The sequence below is a fragment of the Triturus cristatus genome, chromosome 6 (genome assembly GCF_964204655.1).
Source record: "Triturus cristatus chromosome 6, aTriCri1.1, whole genome shotgun sequence".
NCBI classification, from domain to species: domain Eukaryota; kingdom Metazoa; phylum Chordata; class Amphibia; order Caudata; family Salamandridae; genus Triturus; species Triturus cristatus.
The window spans coordinates 2,647,127-2,669,985 of NC_140589.1; the positions used below are offsets into that span (position 1 = coordinate 2,647,127).

The following is a 22,859-nucleotide window of genomic DNA, read 5'->3' on the forward strand; positions in this document are numbered from 1 at the left end:
CCTACCTAGTCGACCTGGAGTCCCCCAGGAACCCCCTCCGGGTTCTACACGCAAACCGGCTCAAACCCCACTTTGCCCGAACGGAACTAAGCCTGCTGCTAGCTACCGACGATGGGGGCGGAGGCGACTCCGAGCCCCTACCCGACCTCCTGAGGACCTCCGACCAAGACGGCTCCATAGAGGGCGTCAAACTCTCCACCACCCTGACCTCGGATCAGCGCCACGACTGTCAACAGCTGCTGCAACCCTTCGCTGCCCTCTTCTCCCTCACTCCCGGGGTCACTCCCTGGTGCGTCCATGACGTCGACACCGGGGACAGCCCCCCCGTGCGACACCGAGCCTACAGGGTGCCCGACCGAGTGCGTGCCTGCATCCAAGCCGAGGTCGCCAAGATGCTAGCCCTCGGGGTCATCAAACCTTCCGACAGTCCCTGGGCCAGCCCAGTGGTCCTGGTGCCGAAGGCCGCCACCCCAGGCACCACCCTGGAACTCAGATTTTGCGTGGACTACCGAGGGTTGAATGCCGTCACCAAGACCGATGCCCATCCCATTCCTCGGGCAGACGAACTAATGGACCGCCTAGGAGCCGCACGCTACCTAAGCACCTTCGACCTCACTGCCAGATACTGGCAGATCAGGCTCACCCCCGGCGCCCGTGAGCGATCCGCCTTCTCCACTCCCGATGGGCACTACCACTTTCGGGTGATGCCCTTTGGCATGAAGAATGCCCCAGCGACCTTCCAAAGACTAGTGAACAAGGTCCTGGCCGGGCTGGAAGCGTTCAGCGCCGCCTATCTGGACGATATTGCCGTATTCAGCAGCCACTGGGCCGAGCACCTGGGGCACCTCGGGGAGGTTCTGGCCGCCCTCCAGAGGGCCGGACTCACGATAAAGGCCAGCAAATGCCAGATAGGCCAGGGATCCGTGACCTATTTGGGTCATCAAGTGGGGAGCGGCCAGGTGGCTCCCCTCCAGCCAAAAGTGGACGCCATCAAGGCCTGGGAGCCCCCAGCCACCCAAACCTGTCCGGGCCTTCCTGGGCCTCACGGGCTATTACCGGCGGTTCATCCAAAACTATGGGAGCATTGTGGGACCCCTCACGGAGCTTACGTCCAAGAAGCAACCCAAAAAGGTGAACTGGACGCCCCGCTGCCAGGCGGCCTTCGAGACCCTCCAGACAGCAATTTGTACCGCTCCCGTGCTGCAAGCCCCCGACTACAGCAAGGAGTTCATAGTCCAGACCGATGCCTCGGAGTACGGAGTTGGGGCGGTCCTGTCCCAAGTAAATTCGGAAGGCCTTGACAGACCAGTGGCCTTCATCAGCCGGCGACTGCTGCCCCGAGAGCAGAGATGGAGCACCATCGAGCGAGAGGCCTTCGCCGTGGTATGGGCCCTCAAAAAGCTCCGGCCCTACCTTTTCGGCACCCACTTCCGGGTCCAAACCGACCACCGGCCCTTGCGGTGGTTAATGCAAATGAGAGGAGAGAACCCGAAGTTGTGGCGATGGTCCATCTCTCTGCAAGGGATGGACTTCACAGTGGAACACCGGCCCGGCAACGACCACGCCAATGCCAACGGCCTGTCCCGTTTCTTCCGCCTTGGCGAGGAGAACCCCCAAGGAGATGGGTGACTCTCCCTGCCTTCGGCTGGGGGGGACGCCTGTTGGACCCGGCCTCGTGGCGTGGTCCTGGCCCCCTTTTCAGGCCAACCGGGGACCTCTTCACCCTTCGGGGTCCCCCCTGGATTGTACACATCTACCCGCACCAGCCAACGTGACCCGGCTCCGCCCGGCCGCGGCCCCAGCGAAACCCCGACATCGAGGCACCAAGATCCGGCCAGGGGGCACCACGTGGCCAATCCCCCGATCCCGGAGGAGGGGAGTTTCGATGGGACCCCCAACCGTCCCCCAACGCCTGGGTGCGATCGCTCTCCGGCCTCCCTGGGCACTGGCGCCTCTCCCGCTGGGCGTCTGGCCTCTCCGCCCCCCGGATGCAAGGGTCCGGACATCAAAGGGCTCCAGACCTATATCTGGGGCGAACCCGCACCAGGACAGTAGTTGTATCCTGGAGTCGAGAGCCCTGCTGATCGGATCGCGGCTGACCCTACGGAGAAAAGACTCTTGCCTGGAACTGTACCTCGAGCCCTGCTGACTGCATCGCAGCTCCACCTTGCCGAGAATAAGATCCTCACGGAAACATCGGGGCCCTGCTGACGCCGTCGCGGCCCAACCTCGCTGAACTACCATTGGAGCCCTGCTGACCTCGTCGCGGCTCGACCTAGCGGAACTGCCATCGGAGCCCTGCTGACTTAGTCGCGGCTCGAGCTAGCTGAACTGACCCTCCGAGCCCTGCTGACTCTGTCGCGGCTCGACCTCTTCGAGCCGCCCTTGTGTCCGGCCCCCGACGCTCCGACTCCCGGAGTCCCTCCCAGCTTGAGGCTTAATACCTGGGCGCAGGGTACCCCTGTACCAGGCTGGTACTGAGACTGTCCCGCTACCCCTTCCCCACAAAGACATTGAGACTCTTTTCGGATCCCTCGATCCACCTGTACATATTGCCAAAGAAACCGACGATAAATACTGATAAAAATATATGAGAACTGATACCAGTGTCGAGTCCTGTGTGGTGGTGTTACTGGGCTAGTACGATCATAGGGGAAGGACCTCTCCTAGGAGGCTTCTCAGCGGCGCTCGGCTACTTCCTTGCAGTAAGGAGGCCCACTGGGTGGTCCCTCCGACTCCCCAGAGGTCCGCCTTCCAACACTTATTTTACATTATATTCTCATGTTCCAGTTACTCTTCCTACACACCCTATATCTGCACCTATGCACTCTGTATGGGCTATGTGTGTGGAGCGCCTCCCAGCCGCCAATAGTGGAAGCACGTCACCCTCGGACTGTCCTCTCTCTCACAAATCAGTGTATGAACAAGTGAGCTGGCACCTGAGTGGTTGCAGCTATGAGTACAATACCTGCTTCTGCAGCCTACCATCCCCAGAGTTTAATGTCACAATGCAGGAAAACTCACATCTGTGGGATTTGTTTTTTAATTGATTGTACTAAAGTGAAGTCTGACAAGCTGCATGCAGTTATTATAAACTGGTACACATGAAAACATATGATTATATATTATAACACCGAAAAAGAGAAGTCTGGCTATATGGGGGCAGGTAACTAGCATAGCACCAGCACATGGTAGGCCATGGCAGTGCATACTTTCTTGAGTGAAAAGATAAATTCAAATTGAAATAAGGGCCAGTGGTGAAAGATGGTTCAGGCTGGCTTCTAGCAGCCACGGCACAAATTAAGTATTGCACATGTAATGCTTCTTCTTTGCTCTCTTGTTCCTCACAGACTCCCCGCTCTGTCTGCAGTGAGAGCTGCCTTCCTGGGTACCGCAAGGTGCCAATAAAAGAAAAGCCCATTTGCAGCTATTACTGTGCGCTGTGTGCAGAAGGAGAGTTTTCAAATAGGACTGGTGAGTGAAACATTCAGACTCTTAAGCCTTAAATACATGTCCATGTAGGAGAGTGGCATCGACTGCATAGTTGCCCCCAACTTTTTGCTGATGTTTTTGTGACTTTAGCCAGACTGTGGCCCTGCTATCCAGGACACCAGCCTATCTGCTTCCTCTGTTAAACATTGTGAGCACCCTAGGTACCAACCAATTGGATGCTGAGGGTGCCCTGCCAGTCCCTTGTAGATGGTACCCTAGGTATTTAACCTTTAAATATTCAACCGCGACATTCTCCATAGGCTAACATTGCGATCCCGATAGCAGCTCTTTACACTGCACGCGTCTCCCGTGGGTCCCCTTCCTCATAACTGTGGGTGGATTCTGAAGGGGCAAGCGATCCTGAATGCCCTAGGCATTGCCTGTAGAATTGTCGTGGTTCTTATACCACTATTTTAGTATATGGTTTGGTTCCCCCCTGGGGCCCATTGATTTCTGTGCTATTTATTGTGTTTATAAATGCTTGTTTGAAGTGTAACTTTGCCACTAGTCACATAAAGTGTCTGTGGGATTCTGCCTAGAATAAATACATATATTTTATATATATACCTGTGTGGACTACTCTTTCATTTGGTTATTCAAGAGGTTATTATGGTAAAACAATGAGCTTAACACTCCTTCAAGACTTAGCCTGAAGGCTGCTCTCCACAGCTACCACTAGGATAGCTTTCTTTAAAGGTTGTCTTAAACCTATCATCAATAAGAGTCGAATTGGACTGGTGCAAGGTGTCCCTATAACTAGGAACAGCATATGCCAGGCCAACTTCTCACAGTCCAACACAGTGCCTGCAACATAACACTTGCTAGGATAAGAAATACGGGTGTTTATGTGGAATGCGATCTGCTACTCCCACCACCACCATTCTGTTATCAACATGTACAATAGCACATTACATCTTTCATCTTCCACAGAAGCAGGATAATGATATCAGCAATCCACACTTAGAAACATTACAACTTCACCACCATGCAAGACACAAACTAGCATCCTGTTACTGCTCAAAACAGAGAGCACTGAAGCTTTCCCCACAGTAGCCGCCTGGACATTGTTCAAACCAACCTCTCAGAAGAGACATTTGGTATTCTGGCATTCAAAAAAGATTCACATGAATTCCACCTACCTCACCTCACTCCATTAACAGTATGGTCCTCAGTGCTTGGGTAGGTGAAAGTCCAAAGTGGTGAGTCACCAATTTCAGTATGAAAAATGCCCAATCGGAATTGGTGAAGAAATGATCAGATGTAGACCGAACAATTATCCCACGCAGGTCCCTGTCATGGATGGAAGCAGAGTGTCATGATACTCAGACAGACCAATGGCAGAAGAGAGTGGAGACACCAGTGGCGGCTGCTCTCAGAAGCAGAAGTGAGGCGGGGAGGGGGAAGAGAGGGAGGAGATGCAAACTGAACCCTTATCCCACGCAGGTCCCTGTCATGGATGGAAGCAGAGTGTCATGATACTCAGACAGACCAATGGTAGAAGAGAGTGGAGACACCAGTGGCGGCTGCTCTCGGAAGCAGCAGTGGGGTGGGGAGAGGCAAAGAGAGGGAAGAGATGCAGACTGAACCCTTATCCCACGCAGGTCCCTGTCATGGATGGAAGCAGAGTGTGATGATACTCGGACAGACCAATGGTAGAAGAGAGTGGAGCCACAGGCTCTCTGTATCTGTATGGGTATAGATTTATATGTATGGAGAGATGTCATATTTAAGGATTTTTATTACGTGATCCTGACAGATAGCAAAGAGATCCTATCAAGAATTATTACAGTGCATTTCTTCCTCTAGGATTTGTCAGAGGCTGTACCCAACACTAAAATCATTCCCTACAAAGGTCATTTCCCATTCCGTGGAACAAAATACCTACCCGTAGGCTTCAATAAAAAGGGATAAAAACCCGCCCTTAAACTAGTGCTGATTTTAAGATCTGCTTTTCACCATCAACCCTGATGGGTTTATCATCACTTTCATAATGAACAGATCAGACCTAAGGCAGCAGAAATATTTATTCCGAGTGAACTAATCAGGCCTTTAACTTTTATCAATGGTTTATCGATGTAATTAACTCAGGGCAACTGTGCTGAGCATCAACGGTGCTGAGCATCAACGGTGCTGAGCATCAACTGTGCTGAGCATCAACTGTGCTGAGCATCAACTGTGCCGAGCATCAACTCCGCTGAGCATCAACTGTGCTGAGCATCAACTGTGCTGAGCATCAACGGTGCTGAGCATCAACTGTGCTGAGCATCAACTGTGCTGAGCATCAACTGTGCTGAGCATAAGCTTCCCCACAAGGTAACCATCTGGCATAGAGTGATAAAATCTACAAAATTATACACAATTACATTTGGAAAAGCAAAACAGTATCTGTTCTAATCGGGCTTAACAAGAATTCTCAAAGTGCAAATCTTCGGTACTCATGTCCTGTCAGAGGGGGTAACCAACACCAAAGCCCTCGCCTGCTAAAGTGATCTGTGAGATTTCATGTAACAAAACAAAACATTTAGGCTTTAATGCAGAATAATAACAATCCGCCCTCTAATGCCTCTTGACTTTAAAATACGCTTTTCACAATCGATATGTCAGACCTGTTGCCTTTGTCGTAACTTTTCCTAATAAATAATCAGGCACATAGCCTTTATCATTGGCTTGTGACCATAACCAACTTAAGCCCATTGTATTGAGTGTGAGCTTCCGACAAGGCAACCGTCCGGAATACAGTCATAAAAGTCTGTGTTAGTGGAAGCGCACAAACTAGGCCCAATCAAATCCTGCACTCAGGGGGCCCAACATGTGAGTGAAGCCTCGGGGCCCAATTCACAAAGGTAAATATAGACCTGAAGTCTAAGTTTAGATGAACAGTAGTAGGGCCTCATTTATGAAAAGTGTTGCATCGCTGGGGTAAACCAATAGGGGTACGCGTGGTCCGACCCGTGCCCACGCCCAGAAGGCCTGGGTACGGTGCGCACCCCTACGGTACCCCATTGGGGGTCCGCACCGTACCCAGGCCTCAAGAGCGTGGGTACGGTGCGGACCCCCAATGTTGGGGTGCCGTAGGGGTCCGCGCCGTACCCAGGACTTCAGAGCGTGGGCACGGGTCGGACCACGCGTACCCCTACATCACCCCAACAATGCTGGTACGGCCCGTACCCAGGCCTTCCGAACGTGGGTACGGGTCGTACCGCCATTGTTGGGGTGACGTAGGTGTGTGCGTGGTACGGCCCGTACCCACGCTCTGAAGTGCTGGGTATGGCGCGGACCCCTACGGCACGCCAACATTGGGGGTCCGCACCGTACCCATGTTCCAAAGGCATGGGTACGGCCCGTACCCAGGCCCGCAGAGCGTGGGTATGGGTATGTACGAAGCGTACCCCCACACGTGTATGAATGGAGCGTACTGCCACCCCACCAGTGTATGTCCGGAGCATACCCCCACCCGTGTATGTATGGAGCGTACCCCCACCCGTGTATGCATGGAGCGTACATGGCCAGACGTAGGAGGGGTGGTTGCCTATCACTCCCAGCAGTACCCAGACACAGGAGGGGTGGGTGCAGAGTCCCCCCAGCAGTGCCCAGACACAGGAGGGGTGGGTGCAGAGTCCCCCCAGCAGTGCCCAGACACAGGAGGGGTGGGTGCAGAGTCCTCCCAGCAGTGCCCAGACATAGGAGGGGTGGGTGCCTATCACTCCCAGCAGTGCCCAGACACAGGAGGGGTGGGTGCAGAGTCCCCCCAGCAGTGCCTAGACACAGGAGGGGTGGGTGCAAAGTCCCCCCAGCAGTGCCCAGACACAGGAGGGGTGGGTGCAGAGTCCCCCCAGCAGTGCCCTGACATAGGAGGGGTGGGTGCAGAGTCCCCCCAGCAGTGCCCAGACACAGGAGGGGTGGGTGCAGAGTCCTCCCAGCAGTGCCCAGACACAGGAGGGGTGGGTGCAGAGTCCCCCCAGCAGTGCCCAGACATAGGAGGGGTGGGTGCAGAGTCCCCCCAGCAGTGCCCAGACATAGGAGGGGTGGGTGCAGAGTCCCCCCAGCAGTGCCCAGACACAGGAGGGGTGGGTGCAGAGTCCCCCCAGCAGTGCCCAGACATAGGAAGGGTGGGTGCCTATCACTCCCAGCAGTGCCCAGACATAGTAGGGGTGGGTGCAGAGTCCCCCCAGCAGTGCCCAGACATAGGATGGGTGGGTGCAGAGTCCCCCCAGCAGTGCCCAGACACAGGAGGGGTGGGTGCCTATCACTCCAAGCAGTGCCCAGACATAGGAGGGGTGGGTGCCTATCACTCCCAGCAGTGCCCAGACACAGGAGGGGTGGGTGCAGAGTCCTCCCAGCAGTGCCTAGACACAGGAGGGGTGGGTGCAGAATCCTCCCAGCAGTGCCCAGACACAGGAGGGGTGGGTGCAGAGTCCTCCCAGCAGTGCCTATGGAAAGAAAAGGGTGGAGTACCCACAGATACAATGGCCACAAATGTCAGTCAGGTTTCCAAAGACCCTGCAGAACACGTAACACATGTGTGCGAGGCTGGGAGTACACACATACATAGTGTGTAAAAGGGAACATGTCCACATGAAGTAATGTCAATAAACTCCATACACAAGTACAGTGACCCCCAAGGATGCCACTAATGATGCAGGTGGAGACCTTGCCCAGCATGCATGGCCAAAGTTGAAGGGGTCCGTCACACACCCAGCAAATGTAGACACAGCACTGCACAAATGTCTTCACAACACCCTGCAGGGAAGATGTCAGGGTCCACAGAGGAAGGTACACACCTTGGGACAATGTCACCATGCAGTAACAGCTTACATGAGCAAAGTTTGATAGCAAATACCGTGTGATGGCACACAGATAACAGGGTCCACCCCACGACCAGCACACTACAACATATCCCCGACACCTAACACATTATCGCCACCCCAAATCATGGAGCAGCACCACCAACAGCAATGCCAGAAAAGCAGTAGTGTGCTAAGGAAAATAAAATAGCTTTATTCAGCAATGAACAAAAATGTATTGTATGAAAAGTTCCATATGCACAAGGCCCATAGGGCAGTCCATAGTTCTAATCCAGGTGGGGGACACATTGGGATGCGTGTCCCCTAGCTTGCCTGCACAGTTCAGACTACCTTGTCATCCACAGGGGGGGGCATCATGTGGGGGGGAAGGACCAGGCACCGCAGGGACAGGATGGGCAAGGGTAGGTGTTGTGGGTGCTGGGACGGACGACTCCAACACAGGGGGTGGGGCAGCGCCAAAGGTGGATTCGAGCACTGCGCTGCACACTACTGCCAGGTCGCCCAGCGTCTCCCCTGCACCCAAAGGAACCACAGGCCCCAAGGAGGGGGGGGTCGGAGGGATGGGTCGCAGCGCTACTGGTGGAGGGTGTGGACAGGGGGGTGGACTCAACTCCCCTGACGGTGTCCTGCCTCCACCGCTTGCGGGGTGGTGCCACACTGGGGCTGATGGACACACTGGGCAGGACTGACCCTGTGTCCGACTCTTGGCCAGGAGAGCTGAGGGGAGTGGATTTGGAGGGTGGTGGTAGTGAGGAATGTGGACTCCCACTCTGGCTGCGTGTCTTCCGTTTCCCCCCGACCCAGTGGGTGTGCCTACTTCACCCTGTGTGTGCGTGCCAGGAGGTGTGCGCTTTGCCTTTCCTGGTGGTGTGGTGCCTGTGTCTGGTGGGGTGCGTGCATGGGGACGTCTGGGTGTGCTTGGGACAGGCATGGGAGTGGGAGGTGTGGATGGTGCAGGGGTGGGGGGGACATAGCGCTGCAGGAGACCCACTGCTGCAGTCAGTGTCGAGTCTATGGACCTCAGCAAGTTGCGTTGGTCAGACTGCGCAGATGAAATGCCCTCCATGTATGCCTCCATCTGGTTGAGCACTCGGCTGTGGCCATGGCGGACATTAAGCATCGCAGTCTGACCAACCTGCAACTGCCGCAGGATGTCCACAGACTCGGCATTGGTGGCAGCAGTGGAGACAGGGGCAGGGGGTGCGGTGCCTGGCAAGAAGGAGACACATGGTGACCTAGCACGGCGGGAAGGGACACGAGCAAGTGGGAGGCCGGTGATCGGAATGGAGGGGGTGGGTAGTAATGGAGTGCTGCTGTCAGCTGTGGGAGCAGCCTCCGCCCCCTCGGAGAGCTCAGCCTCGGACCCGTCAGCGTCATAGTCGGTGGTGGTTTGACTGGACAGGTCCTCCGCTGCACTCCCGTCGGCCTCCGTGCCACTCGATGTGCCAGCCAACTCAGCACTGCTGGCACTGGTGCTCGCTCCCTCCTCACGGTCCGTGCCAGTGTCTCCCTCGTAGTCCCCTGACGATGCTGTGGGCAAGGTGAAGAGACAGGAGAAATCAGACACCTGTATACATATGTCACATGAGTCAACTCTACATAGGTCACAGTGCATAGCCTGAAAAGCAACAAGAGTAACATCTACAATACAAGGTACATATGTAGTCCCTGCAACACACAGTTTGTTGACCCACCATGCCACTGTTAAAATATGGAGAGCATGACACAATAGCAAATAACTTGATATCAAATTGTACAGAGGAGCCAGGCTCTGGGGACAATCTAGCACAACATCTGCGACACACAGCGTAGCCAAGAAAGGGATGAGCAGGAACCATGTCTATCAACTCTTGGGACATGCTGCAAAGGTAATACTGAAAACCATGGCCAACATGACTGGGTCACTGCACCTTGAGTGTTTGTCCACACAAACATCACACACTGGCCAGACCGAGCAAGGAGACTTCAGGTTTGGACATGTAGGCCTTGCCCACACCAACCCCCCCCCCTACCTGAGACAATGTGATTGAGACAGAGGAAGTACTTACACCTCTTAGTCTGTGATAAAAACACATGGCCTGCAATAAATCCTGATTGTACACAAACTACCCCTGGTGCACCTGTCCACATATATCACTGACATACAACCATCATCAGATAGTTGTACCAAGACACACAGGCACTGGCCCCTGTGAGTATGCACCAGCTAAATTAGGTCACCCTGTACAGTGGACACATGTAGCACAGTATACGTGAATACAAATGAGGCAAGGGTACAATGCCACAGGGCCCAAACTATGCTGAAGACACAGAGAATGTCCACATTGTCTGATGACACACATGATACCTAGGAAAAGGTGCTCCAGGGGACTGTAGTGGCCACACTACTCCATGGCCCTGAATGGATATGACTGGAACACAAGCCACCATCCCTGCACTATGCATATCTCACACTCAAGCACATCATGTCAGAGGGCACAACATTCGACATGCAGGCAGTAAGGCAGTACACATGAAACACACACTCCCATGTCGGGACTCAGCATCAGTGCCAACTAACATGGACCCCACAATGACAGAACTGGCCAGGGCACAGGCAACGTCCAAAAACCTGTTACACACCACCCCCACACATGATGCTGCAAGCATTGGGCACTTGGATTACCTGGCAGCCTAGAAAACCTTGTGCAAGAGTGACTACACACAGACCAGGGAACACATGGCAAGGAGGGGAAGGGAGGAAGAACAGCACTGCTTTACTTTGGGGAACAGGATATGCACTGCACATTTAAACCCTGGCAGTGTATCCATGCAACTGCGCACTTCCAAAAGCTGGTCACACACAACAAACACACATGTACTTACCCCCTTCCTGCTGCTGCTTCTCCGCTAAGCGCCTGTCCAAGTCGGGGAAGACCACCGCCAGCACACGCTTATGGATGTGGGTCAGATGCCAGCGCTCATGGTTTTTGTTGCTCTCAGGTGAGTCCCCCAGCAGGACCCGTGCGATCCTCCGCATCCAGCACCGGATATCCTGCCAGCGTTTCCGCACCTGGGCTAGGCGCCACTTCCGACCCTCCGTCCTCCTCACGGCACTGACGGCTTGCTTCCAGATCTCCCCCTTGGCACAGAGGCCTACCTGTGAGGATGCAAAAGTGACAATACATCAATCCACCTTATCAATGATACAGAGACACACATATTACATTATGCATGTTTGAACAGGCCATAGTATGCAGCCAACTCATTGCACCTTTGTCATAGTGACATCATCCTCCTGGGAATGGGCAAATGCAGTAGGTGCCATTGAAAGTACACAGGTGGCATGAGGGGTGCAACACAATCAATGATGCAGGCTCACACTGTGCATCCCAAGCTACACCAGGAATTTGAACAGTACCCCTAAGCAGTCACATGCCCCAGCCCACTTACGCTACCTCAGCAGAGTACACAGACACACACAGGCACTGAACAATCACCTGGCATTGGCAACTGCCGCTACAAACAGATGTGGGGCTGTCTCAGCACGGCAGACATCCAGCACAGCTCCCTGCTCACATCAGATGGGCAGGGTATATCCATCCCACATGCAGCTGGGGTGCAACACTCCACATATGCATGCACCCACATGACAGGGGACTCACACACACACACCAATGTCCAGGGGACGACCACATAATTTGGACACTCTCACCACAGGTACATTGAACAGACACACATCTGTGGGTACTGGCACCTGTCACCCTGGGGGGAGCACAGACTCACATCAGGACTCTAGAAACAACATTTTCAGGAGGATTAGGCAGTCCGAAAGCGGCATGCACCATGCAGTGATCGTCACAGTAAGCACTATGCAAGTGCGTAGTGCACACAGGAACTACAGCATGCTCTGCATGGGAGACATGAGCCCTTCCCCCCCCTGGGACCCACTATGAAGAACCCTGCATGTCTGTCACACCTGGACACAATGCCAGAAGTCACAGCCACAAAAAAGGGGCACAGTCTAAGCTAGTGGACTCTGCCCTCACCTGCTCCCCTGGTCGACCATACAGCATGGTGTACTGTGGGAGGATCACATCCACCAACGCCATATTCTCCTCCATGGTGAATGGCTGGGCCCTCTCCACAGACCTGGACATGGTGCCAGAGGAATCACGAGCAGCAGCAGTGTTGTGGAATGAAAGGATGTGCAGGCAAGTGCTCTCTCATGGGACCTGGCTGCCTTATATCTGCCTTGCTGGCCTGTTTCATTTACAGGAGTACAGGGTGATTGGTCAGTCACATTTGCATCCTACGTGTCCTCCAATCACTTTAAAACTACCCCAGTGACAGGCTTTGCATGGTTTAAAAATTGAGCATGATGTAACGTCAACAACCACATTGCAACAACGTATATTGTCTCCAACCGACTTCTGCTGGCCACATGATGCAAAATTCAAACATGAAACTCGGTCTCCATGACAACCAGCATGCATTTAGGCCCCTATACTTGTCCCTCATGTGTCCCCTATGTCAATCCTATGTTAAAACACAGGTACGGTGCGTTCCACAGCCCTAGGGCACCCCAAATGCATTTCAACGGACCGTACACGCGTGTGTACGGTCCCCATCACTATGGGAGTGCTCGCGTATGCGTACGCCATAGTGATAGGGACCCTACACACGCGTGTGTACGGTCCGAACTACTATGGCGTACACGTACGCGAGCACTCCCATAGTGATAGGGACCCTACACACGCGTGTGTACGGTCCGAACTACTATGGCGTACACGTACGCGAGCACTCCCATAGTGATAGGGACCCTACACACGCGTGTGTACGGTCCGAACTACTATGGCGTACACGTACGCGAGCACTCCCATAGTGATAGGGACCCTACACACGCGTGTGTACGGTCCGAACTACTATGGCGTACACGTACGCGAGCACTCCCATAGTGATAGGGACCCTACACACACGTGTGTACGGTCCGAACTACTATGGCATACACGTACGCGAGCACTCCCATAGTGATAGGGACCGTACACGCGTGTGTAGGGTCCCTATCACTATGGGAGTGCTGGCGAATGTATACACCACAGTGATAGGGACCGTACACGCGTGTGTAGGGTCCCTATCACTATGGGAGTGCTGGCGTATGCGTACGCCATAGTGATACGGACCGACCCTACACACGCGTGTACGGTCCGTATCACTGTGGCGTACGCATTCGCCAGCACTCCCATAGTGATAGGGACCCTACACACGCATGTACGGTCCGTATCACTATGGCGTAGGCATACGCCAGCACTCCCACAGTGATAGGGACCCTACACACGCCCTCAGAGCGTATGTACGGTGCGTTTCACACCTGATAGTGGTGACAGGCGGCACACAGGAAGGAATTGAGCTGTCATACTTGGCCAAGGCTGGACATCAAGGCATTGTCTGTGCAGTACTACATGTGTCGGGCACAGGTGGGTCAGGCTGTGATGTGGCACCATACTCCTGAGGTGTGAAGCTAATTCAAGTATGATGAGCTGTGTACACATGTCATGTGTGATGGTGCCCTATGTGCCACACATCCCCTTCACTACTTTGACATGTGTGCATGTAGTACAGACTTGGTGAGCCATGCGTCACTGGCATGGCACAGTCACCGACACCCGCAAATGTCCCCTGATGCTAGGTACACGGAATGTTACCCCTGACAAGTGAATGCCCGCGTTGCACGCTGTAACTATGTCATGTGTGTGTCATGTGTTCCCATAGGTTTGCTGTAGGTGTTTGGTCAAATGCATTGGCAGTTGCTGCAACCAACATGTGTGTGTGTGTAGATGGGCATGGCACACTGTTACGCACACCAGCACACATGTGTAATCCGACGTAAGGTGTGTATGTATGCATCGACACAGAGTTTCAAAACAAGGACATATCTGCATACTCTCTATGTATGTGTGATCAGTCTTGACATGTAATCCTTCATGGCAAGGTGTGTGGTCTGTCCTTTTTCTATGACATGTGACCTGTGCCTCTAGTGTTCTGCAACCTGTCTGTACAATAAACATCCTTCTTCTGCACATATTTGGATGTCTGTAACTCCTGTAATGCGTCTGCCTGCTCACTTACACTGGCCCACAGCTAGTTTCATGGCATGGCATATTGAGGTTGAGAATCAACGTTTGTAGCTGGCTCTTGGTAGGAGTGTCACATGCCTGGCATACGTGTCCAGGGCATATTGCACAGACCTGTCTCTGTATGTAGCATATGTGTATTGCCTGTTGAGCATGTGCTCAGTACATTGACATTGGTGGTGTACTGTACTCACTCTTTGTTGTCCCTTCTAATTCACTGCAGGGCTCCGCCTCTCCCTCGAGCAATTCCGGACTTGGCTGACCTGAGGGAACATGACTGTATACGCCGCTACCGCTTCCCCCAACGTTTGATTGAGGAGTTGACGACACGGCTGGCTCCACACCTCCAACCGCTACACAGGTATCCTACTGCACTGACACCCAAGATGAAGGTGATGGCAGCCCTACATTTCTCTGCCACGGGTGCCTTTCAACATACCATTGGCCATGTCGGTGGTATGTCCCAAACCATGTTCAGCCGTGTTCTGCATGATTTTTTAGAGGCCATGTTGGATCACCTGGATGAGTTCATAAAATTCCCAACTCCTGAGCAGTTGACAGGTGTCAAGCGTGAGTTCTATGCCCTGGGAGGGATGCCCCATGTCATTGGGTCCATAGATGGAACACATGTGGCTTTGGTACCACCACAGGCACAGGAGGTAGCGTATAGGAACCGCAAGCATTACCACTCCATTAATGCCCTTGTGGTGTGTCTTGCCAACATGGTGATTTCACATGTCTGTGCTCGTTTTCCAGGATCAGCACACGATGCCTACATCATGAGGCGTAGGAGGGTGCCTGAAATGATGCTGCAGCTGCGCAACGAACGAGCATGTATTGTTGGTGGGTATACTCTGGCAGTCCTGTATTTAACGTCATCTTCCTGTCTTACTGCTTCTCCTGACCCACTGTTGTCCATGATGTTTCCATGTAGGGGACGCTGGCTATCCCAACATGCCATGGCTGATGACGCCTCTCCGCAACCCCAGCACGGCTGCCGATCAGCGCTACAACAACGCCCATGGGCGGACCAGGCGAGTGATAGAGAGGACGTTTGGCCTCCTGAAGAGCCGATTCCGTTGCCTCCACAATCCCGGTGGCGTACTCCCATATGCACCGGTGAAGGTCTGCAAGATATTCCTTGTGTGCTGCATGCTGCACAACATGGCAGTGGAGAAAGCTGTGCCACTCATCCTGGATCCAGAAAAGCAGGACCATCCACCCGTGGAGGATGAAGGGCTTGGTCACGAGGCAAGTGATGTGGAGGAGGAGGAGGCGGTAGAGGACATCCGGAGTCGGCTCATACGCAACTTCTTTGCTTAGTGGTGAGTTCCAGTGTCTGAGTGTGCACGCATTGGGCCGTGTGTGGCATGTGTTGCAATGTGTGTGTCCATCTGCATGTCTGCCAAGTGAGTCAGAGGTGTGTTTGGATGTGTCACTCGAGTGATGGTGCAATAGAAGAATGTTTTTCCAGAGTCATCATTGTCACCTAGCATGTTGAAAACCTTATACGTGTCGAGTACATGCACATGCATGCGGATGTGCTTCTTTTGGTTGACTTCTGGTGTGTCTCCCATCCACAGGTACTTGCGCATGCTGTCTGCTGGTGGCATTGTTGTGCTCCTGCTATTCCTCATGAACACAGCAACATGTGCTGAATCAGCGTTACATGCACGGACAAGTTAGAAAATCTCCTTCGGGTAAGGCATGCAGCACGGCTTTTTGGGAGTGGTATTTGTTTTGTATGTGTGTACACTGCTCCTGGTCATGTTTGGATACTTTACATACATGTAGAATCACCATGGGGCACATGACATGGAGCTGAATTCACCTGAATTGATGGTCAGACTTGGTGACAGTCATCTGTAATGGGATTGTGGATTGTGATGGAGCCATCAATGTGTGTAACACTGCCCTTGGAAACATACGGGTTGCACCGGGTTGACATGGTGTGTGAATTCCCCATTAGGGGCTCAATGGTGTATAGCAGCCTCTCCGTGAGCAGCAGGGGGTGTTTAGCTGTAACCCGTCACTTGTGTGCCAGTGCCATGGATTTTCAGCATCTGTGGTGGTAAGGGGGGTGCCAGTGTTGGTCCCACGTGTTCATCTACATGACCTGTGTATGTGTTGACAGAGTTGCATTGGCATTCTGACCCACATGAGTAATAAAGGTGTCCCTCTGCCTCCAAGGTGCCTCATCTCTGTCAATGGTGGTCTGTTGCCACTGTCCATGCGGCATGTCTGGCATTGCTCTCAGAGATGGTGCATATGAGTCTATGTGTAGAGTAGCAAGATGCAAGCTGTTTGTCACGGATTAGATTCTGTATTGTGCATGATGTCCATGGCTGTGTAGGTATTGTGGCATGTCAGTCTCCACGACGGCCACTGTGCTGCATGTGAATCCATTTTGTGTGTGTGTGCCATGTCGAACCAGACATTCCTTCCTTGACATACACCTTTAGCATAGTTCCTTCCTGAGATCCTTGTGTTTGTGTGCTACTTGTGGCATTGTTTTCTTGACATGGCGCATGCTGCTGCAGGCCCTGCAGCAAGGGCACCCAGTGTCCACGCAAACGAGCTGGTGTTCATCATGGATTGCTTGCTGACATGTGCTATGCTGATCAGCAGCATCTGTGCGTCATGCGGCAGCACACTCTGCATTATGCACAAGATCCCCAGTTCCATCCACCTCAAGGCAAGAGGGAGACCATCCCCCAGGTCAACTACGACATCCGTGTCTAATCCTACCCTGCACTCTACGGACATGTGCGTTAGAAATCCCATGATACTTGTCCACATCCAGGGTGCATTTGCACAGCTCTGCTACTACATCCGGTGACCAGGCCACATCAACGTCCAACAGAGATGGGGGGAGTGGATCACTGCCAGCTGCAGGATGACCTTCTCAATCCACGCACACACTCAGGATGCAGCCCACAACCACAACACAACCTTGTGGCACTGTGATCCAACACCCAATTGTGCCATCTCCATGCATCCAACCTTGGCTGGCCCACCATTCTCCACATCCACCTGACTCAAGCATGCAGGACATGGTTCTGCCACTTGTCTACACATACCTGGGACTCCCACCCCAGGACACTCCACTTGATCCCTGACCTCTGCGCATGACTGTTGCTCTTCTAAATAGGTCTGTAGGCACAGTTGTGCGGGCACCCCCTCAGCTGGTTGGGCCCATCATGGTTGAGTATGGTGCTCCATGTCTGTCTTGGATGGTACATTGTGACCCATGTGTGTCCTGTGCCAGACTCAGACCCCAGGGTATGGATGTTTGGAGTTACTTCTGAAATCAGGCATGGGTTGACTTTACAACACACACATGTAGTGGAATAATGCAAAATGACGGCATCATCTTGTGATTGTGATGAATTTTATTAGTGCTGGGGTACGTGTTTGGGGGGGTGACAAGAGGTGCTTGGCGGGATTGTAGAATCCAAAGTTCACAGGGGGAGTTGGTATCCTGCCATTGAAAGTCATCAGAGTCTGTGGCACAGTCTTTGTCAACATTGGTCAGACAGTGACCAGCAAGGCCATGTGGCAGAGAATGTCATTTGCTGCTGTGCTGCTGTTGGGCCAGAGGGCCAGAGGGCCAGGTGCCAGGCCAGGTGACCTGGGAGATGGTGACTCTCACGGTCTTTTGCGTGGACGACCCACCTTCCTGCGGGGACCCTCAGAAGCAGGCCTTGACGATGCTAGGGACGCTCCGTCAGATGAATCCTCCTCCTCCTCCCTCCCTGTTTCTGGTGCTGGTCTACGCCTGGTGGCACAGGGAGGGTTTGCCAGGCTTTGGGCGATCTGACGGAGTAATTGGCTCACGTCCCTGTGCACCGCCAGGAGCTCAGCCAGTCTTGCCTCCATCCGTCCATGGCGTTGTAGATGACTGGCATGATGCTCGACCTGCAGGGTCTTCATCTCATTGAGGGTCTCCACTACCTGGTCGATGCCTCTGGAGTCACGCCGGTATGTGTCCAGGATGTTGCGGACGTGTGACATTACCGGTTCCTGAGCCAACTGGTCAGGTTCGCGCCTCCGCCGTCCTCCACTCCCACCACCCCTGCCCACTTGCGCCTGGCCTGCCGTTGTGGGCACATCGGGTCTCCGGGACCCCTGAGGGATGGCATTTGCGGTGTCGCCTGCCTCCTCCTGGGTGCCCGGAGAACCTTGTCCCTCCTGGACAGACTGGCTGTGTTGTTGTGTGCGGGCAGGGCTCCTGGGTGTCTCCTGGGATGTGGCAGGAATGGGGGTGGTGGTTGGCACAGTTGTACCTGACGCAGGTGCTGCAGGTGGTTGGACACCAGAGGGGCCAGGTTGGTCTGGGTCATCCACAGAGTGGTGAGAGTCGTCGATGCCCGTGGGGTCCTCTTCACGCAGAGCCTGGTCCTGTGAGTCTTCCCCCCCAGTGTTGGGGGGAGATCGACGACGTTGACCTGTGTGTGAGAGAGACAGTGTTAATTGTGTTACATGCAACATCCATGTTCATTCATTTTTGATTCGGCACAGTTCCTCTGGGTGGTTGGATTTGGCTAGCATTCCTCTCACAGTGCACTTGTGCATGGGTATGTCCCTTGGCCACAGCTTTCGACACTTTACCTATGTGTGACACAATCTTAGTTGATGCATCTTTTGTGAACGCAGTCTGCAGTGTAGTGAGCGGGCGTAGCAAGCCATGCAGAGCCGCCTTACGTGTTGCACTGTACGTGGCCAAATGGTGTTTTTTCCATGCAATTTGAGAAAGCAGGTAGGTAACTTAACAATTTGTGACAGGGTTCTGACAAACACAGTGGGTGGGTATACTGGGTGTAAGGTTCTTCTATTTGTGCCTGCAGCACGGATGTACTCGTGCACAGATTGACACATGGCCCATTGTTTATCAAAGGTTGAAGGGGGGGTTCACGCAGTGCCAAACCTTGTCTACATGCACACAGTCCACCTGCTGACGAGCGGACATGGCCACACCACCCAAGGGTGATTTGGTCTCCCTCTGTCTCCCTTTCTCCCTCCCTCTGTCAGCCTCCTCCCTCTGTCCGTCTCCCGTTCTCCCTCCCTCTGTCAGCCTCCTCCCTCTGTCCGTCTCCCTTTCTCCCTCCCTCTGTCAGCCTCTTCCCTCTGTCCGTCTCCCTTTCTCCCTCCCTCTGTCAGCCTCCTCCCTCCCTCTGTCTGTCTCCCTGTGTCCACCTCTGTCTCTGTCCCTCTCTCTGCCCCTCTCCCTCCCTCTGTGTGTCACCCTCTGTCACCTCAGCCCAGCTTCCTGGGCACACACAGTTTGCAGGTCTTTCAAAGGCCATTGGCTTGTTCATGTGGGTTTGTTTCTTCTCTGCGGGCACCCATTGGGTGGAGTTTCTGAGTCTGCGCTGCTGCTGTGACGGTGTGTGCTGACACTCTTTCAGTGTGATGCGTCTTCATTAGCTGCTGTTATGTGCAAATTGTGCCTTCATACCCATGTCGTCCTGCAACGCGGCCACCATTAGCAGGCAAAAGAGTACTGTGTGGGGACACACTGTTTGTATGGCTGTACCCTAAGCCATATGGGCTGAGGGCATTGTTGTGTGCTTCAGAGTTGGTCTATGTTAGTTTTGAGGCCCACCCTCCCGGCATCGGGGACATCCTGTCTTGTGTTGGTGTTTGTGTGGCCTGTGACTTGGCATGGCCTTGCTTGGGGCATGGGGCATGGAGGCGCTAGTGGCATGTGTGTGTTCTTGGAGTGTGGTTGTGTACGGTGCAGGCTTTGTGGGGGTTGCGTGCATGATTGGTATTTGGGTTGTATATGGCATTCCCCCCATGTGAGGTGAGTTGTTTGTGTACTCACCAGGCTCTCGGACTCCTTCTAGTCCGTCTACTCCCACCGGCGGCAGCGTGGCCATCACCTTCTCCTCCCAGGGATGGTAGTGTACCGGTCTGCGGGGCGGCCCTCCTCCAGTGATGTTGGCCTGGTTGTGGTCGTCCGTCATTTTTCGGCGGACCATCCTCCGCAGATCGTACCACCTGGCTTGGCACTCATGCCTGGTCCTTCTGGTGGACCCAACAGCATTCACGGAATTGACTATCCTTTCCCACATGGCAGATTTTTCGGCTATGCTGGTCCGTCTGACCAATGTTCCAAAGAGCTGTGGCTCGACTGTAACGATTTCGTCGACAAGGACCTCCAGCTCCTCCTTTGTGAACTTTGGATTCTTGTTAGTGGGCATTGTGTGGGGTGTGGGTGTGGATGGTTGTGGGGGTGTGGGTGTGGATGGTTGTGGGTATGTGAGTGTGGTTGTGCAGGTGTGTGTGTGTGAATGTGATGAGGGTGTGTTTGTGATGGTGGTTGTGTGAAGGAGTGCAAGTGTAAGGTGTATTGATGTATGTAGTATGGTGCAGTGCGTTGACTCTGTGGTCTGGCAGTAGGGGATCTGTTGCAAAGGATCATGGTTTGTGTGTGCTGGGCCTTTTTATTGGTCCATTTGTGGGTGTGGCTGTGTTTGAACTTTGGGTGGGTGTGTTATAAGGAGTGGTAGTGGTTTGGGCCTCTGTTTAGCTGTTTGTCCGTTGCAGGTCAGTGTATAGGATGTATTTGGCCTTGTTGGATATGTTTAGTGGTGTTGTGTGCATCGAATTGACTCTCCTTGTGTTTTTTTAGTTTGTCCTGGTTCAGTACGAGTGTTTTTTGCGTCTGTACGGTGCGTACATGGGCCATGTTGTTGTACAGTGCTGTCCTTTGCTATGGCTTAGTATGACTCGTACATGCACGATGTTGGATGAGGCTGCTGGTGTGTGGGCCTGGGGTAGGGTGCGTACGAAAACGGGCAGGGTGTTGGTCCGCACCGTCCATTGGTGGGGTGTTTTGCACCATACATACAGGGGGGGCTGGGTGTAGGGTCCGTACATACACTGGTGGGGTGTGGGTACGGTCTGTACATACACTGGTGGGGTGGTGGTACGGTCCGTACATACACGGGTGGGGGTACGGTCTGTACATACACTGGTGAGGTGGTGGTATGGTCCGTACATACACGGGTGGGGGTACGGTCCGTACATACACTGGTGGGGTGGGGGTACGCTCCATTCATACACGGGTGGGGGTACGGTCCGTACATACACTGGTGGGGTGGGGGTACGGTCCGTACATACACGGGTGGGGGTACGGTCCGTACATACACTGGTGGGGTGGGGGTACGCTCCATTCATACACAGGTGGGGAGTTGGTGCGCTCCATGCATACACGAGTGGGGGTACGGTCCGTACATACACTGGTGGGGTGGGGGTACGGTCCGTACATACACGGGTGGGGGTACGGTCCGTACATACACTGGTGGGGTGGGGGTACGGTCCGTACACACACTGGTGGGGTGGGGGTACGGTCCGCACATACACGGGTGGGGGTACGGTCCGTATATACACTGGTGGGGTGGGGGTACGCTCCATTCATACATGGGTGGGGGTACGGTCCGTACATATACGGGTGGGGTGTGGGTACGGTCCGTACATACACGGGTGGGGAGTTGGTACGCTCCATGCATACACGGGTGGGGGTACGCTCCATACATACACTGGTGGGGTGGGGGTACGGTCTGTACACACACTGGTGGGGTGGGGGTACGGTCCGTACATACACGGGTGGGGGTACGGTCCGTACATACACTGGTGAGGTGGGGGTACGCTCCATTCATACACGGGTGGGGGTACGGTCCGTACATACACGGGTGGGGTGTGGGTGCTGGAGCAGGATTTTCTGATGAAAATCTATTGGGTTTTTAAGCTCTGGTTTGTCTATTTGTCATAATTAAAATTAGTAATTATTAAAATATTAATTATTTGTTTTGTGTATATGTTTAAACTTATCAACGTGAACTAATGAGAAGAAAACTGACATGAGGGAATGCTTTCGTATTGCTATTTAATAAATGTGCATGTTTTATTAAATAAACGTTGCTGAGTGCTGTTTATTTTAAAGCACGAAACGCTTTTGAATTAATGCTTTTCTGTGTTGCAAAAGCTAGATAATTACATACACATAAGGGTATTAGTGGGGTTAACACTGTTTAATCACTATGATGTGGTAACGTTGTTTTTGTCTCTTTTAATTAAGATGGTCCATTTTGGCCTAGCATAAAATGTCCGCCGTTAGCAGCCTGGCCTCGAGTGAAAGATTTGTGATGAGAGGGCCTTGCTGAATATGGTTGAATCATCTGACTACAGTCTTCGCCTGGTTAAAACTTTCCGTGAGGACAGTAGCAGTGCTGGGCAAGTCTCCAAGAACCAAGAAATGTTTGAATAGCCTTGGAGGACAAGGGAGCCATAAAGAATGAACTGAATGGACTCTGAAGTCATCGTGTTAGCACTGAGGAAATGTGGATGTTGAAGGATACTTTTTTTAGTTCCTGTTCTGTTTTTTTATTTTTGTGATTTTTCCTGAGCGGAGATTTTCCAAATGTAGCGATGCAACATCCTT

The 22,859-nt window shown here is 53.3% G+C and overlaps 1 pseudogene; it reads left to right on the plus strand.

The window, feature by feature from the left end:
* The window catches only part of LOC146813615 (vomeronasal type-2 receptor 26-like), an 85,207-nt pseudogene that overhangs the window by 56,640 nt on the left and 5,708 nt on the right, over window positions 1–22,859 (plus strand).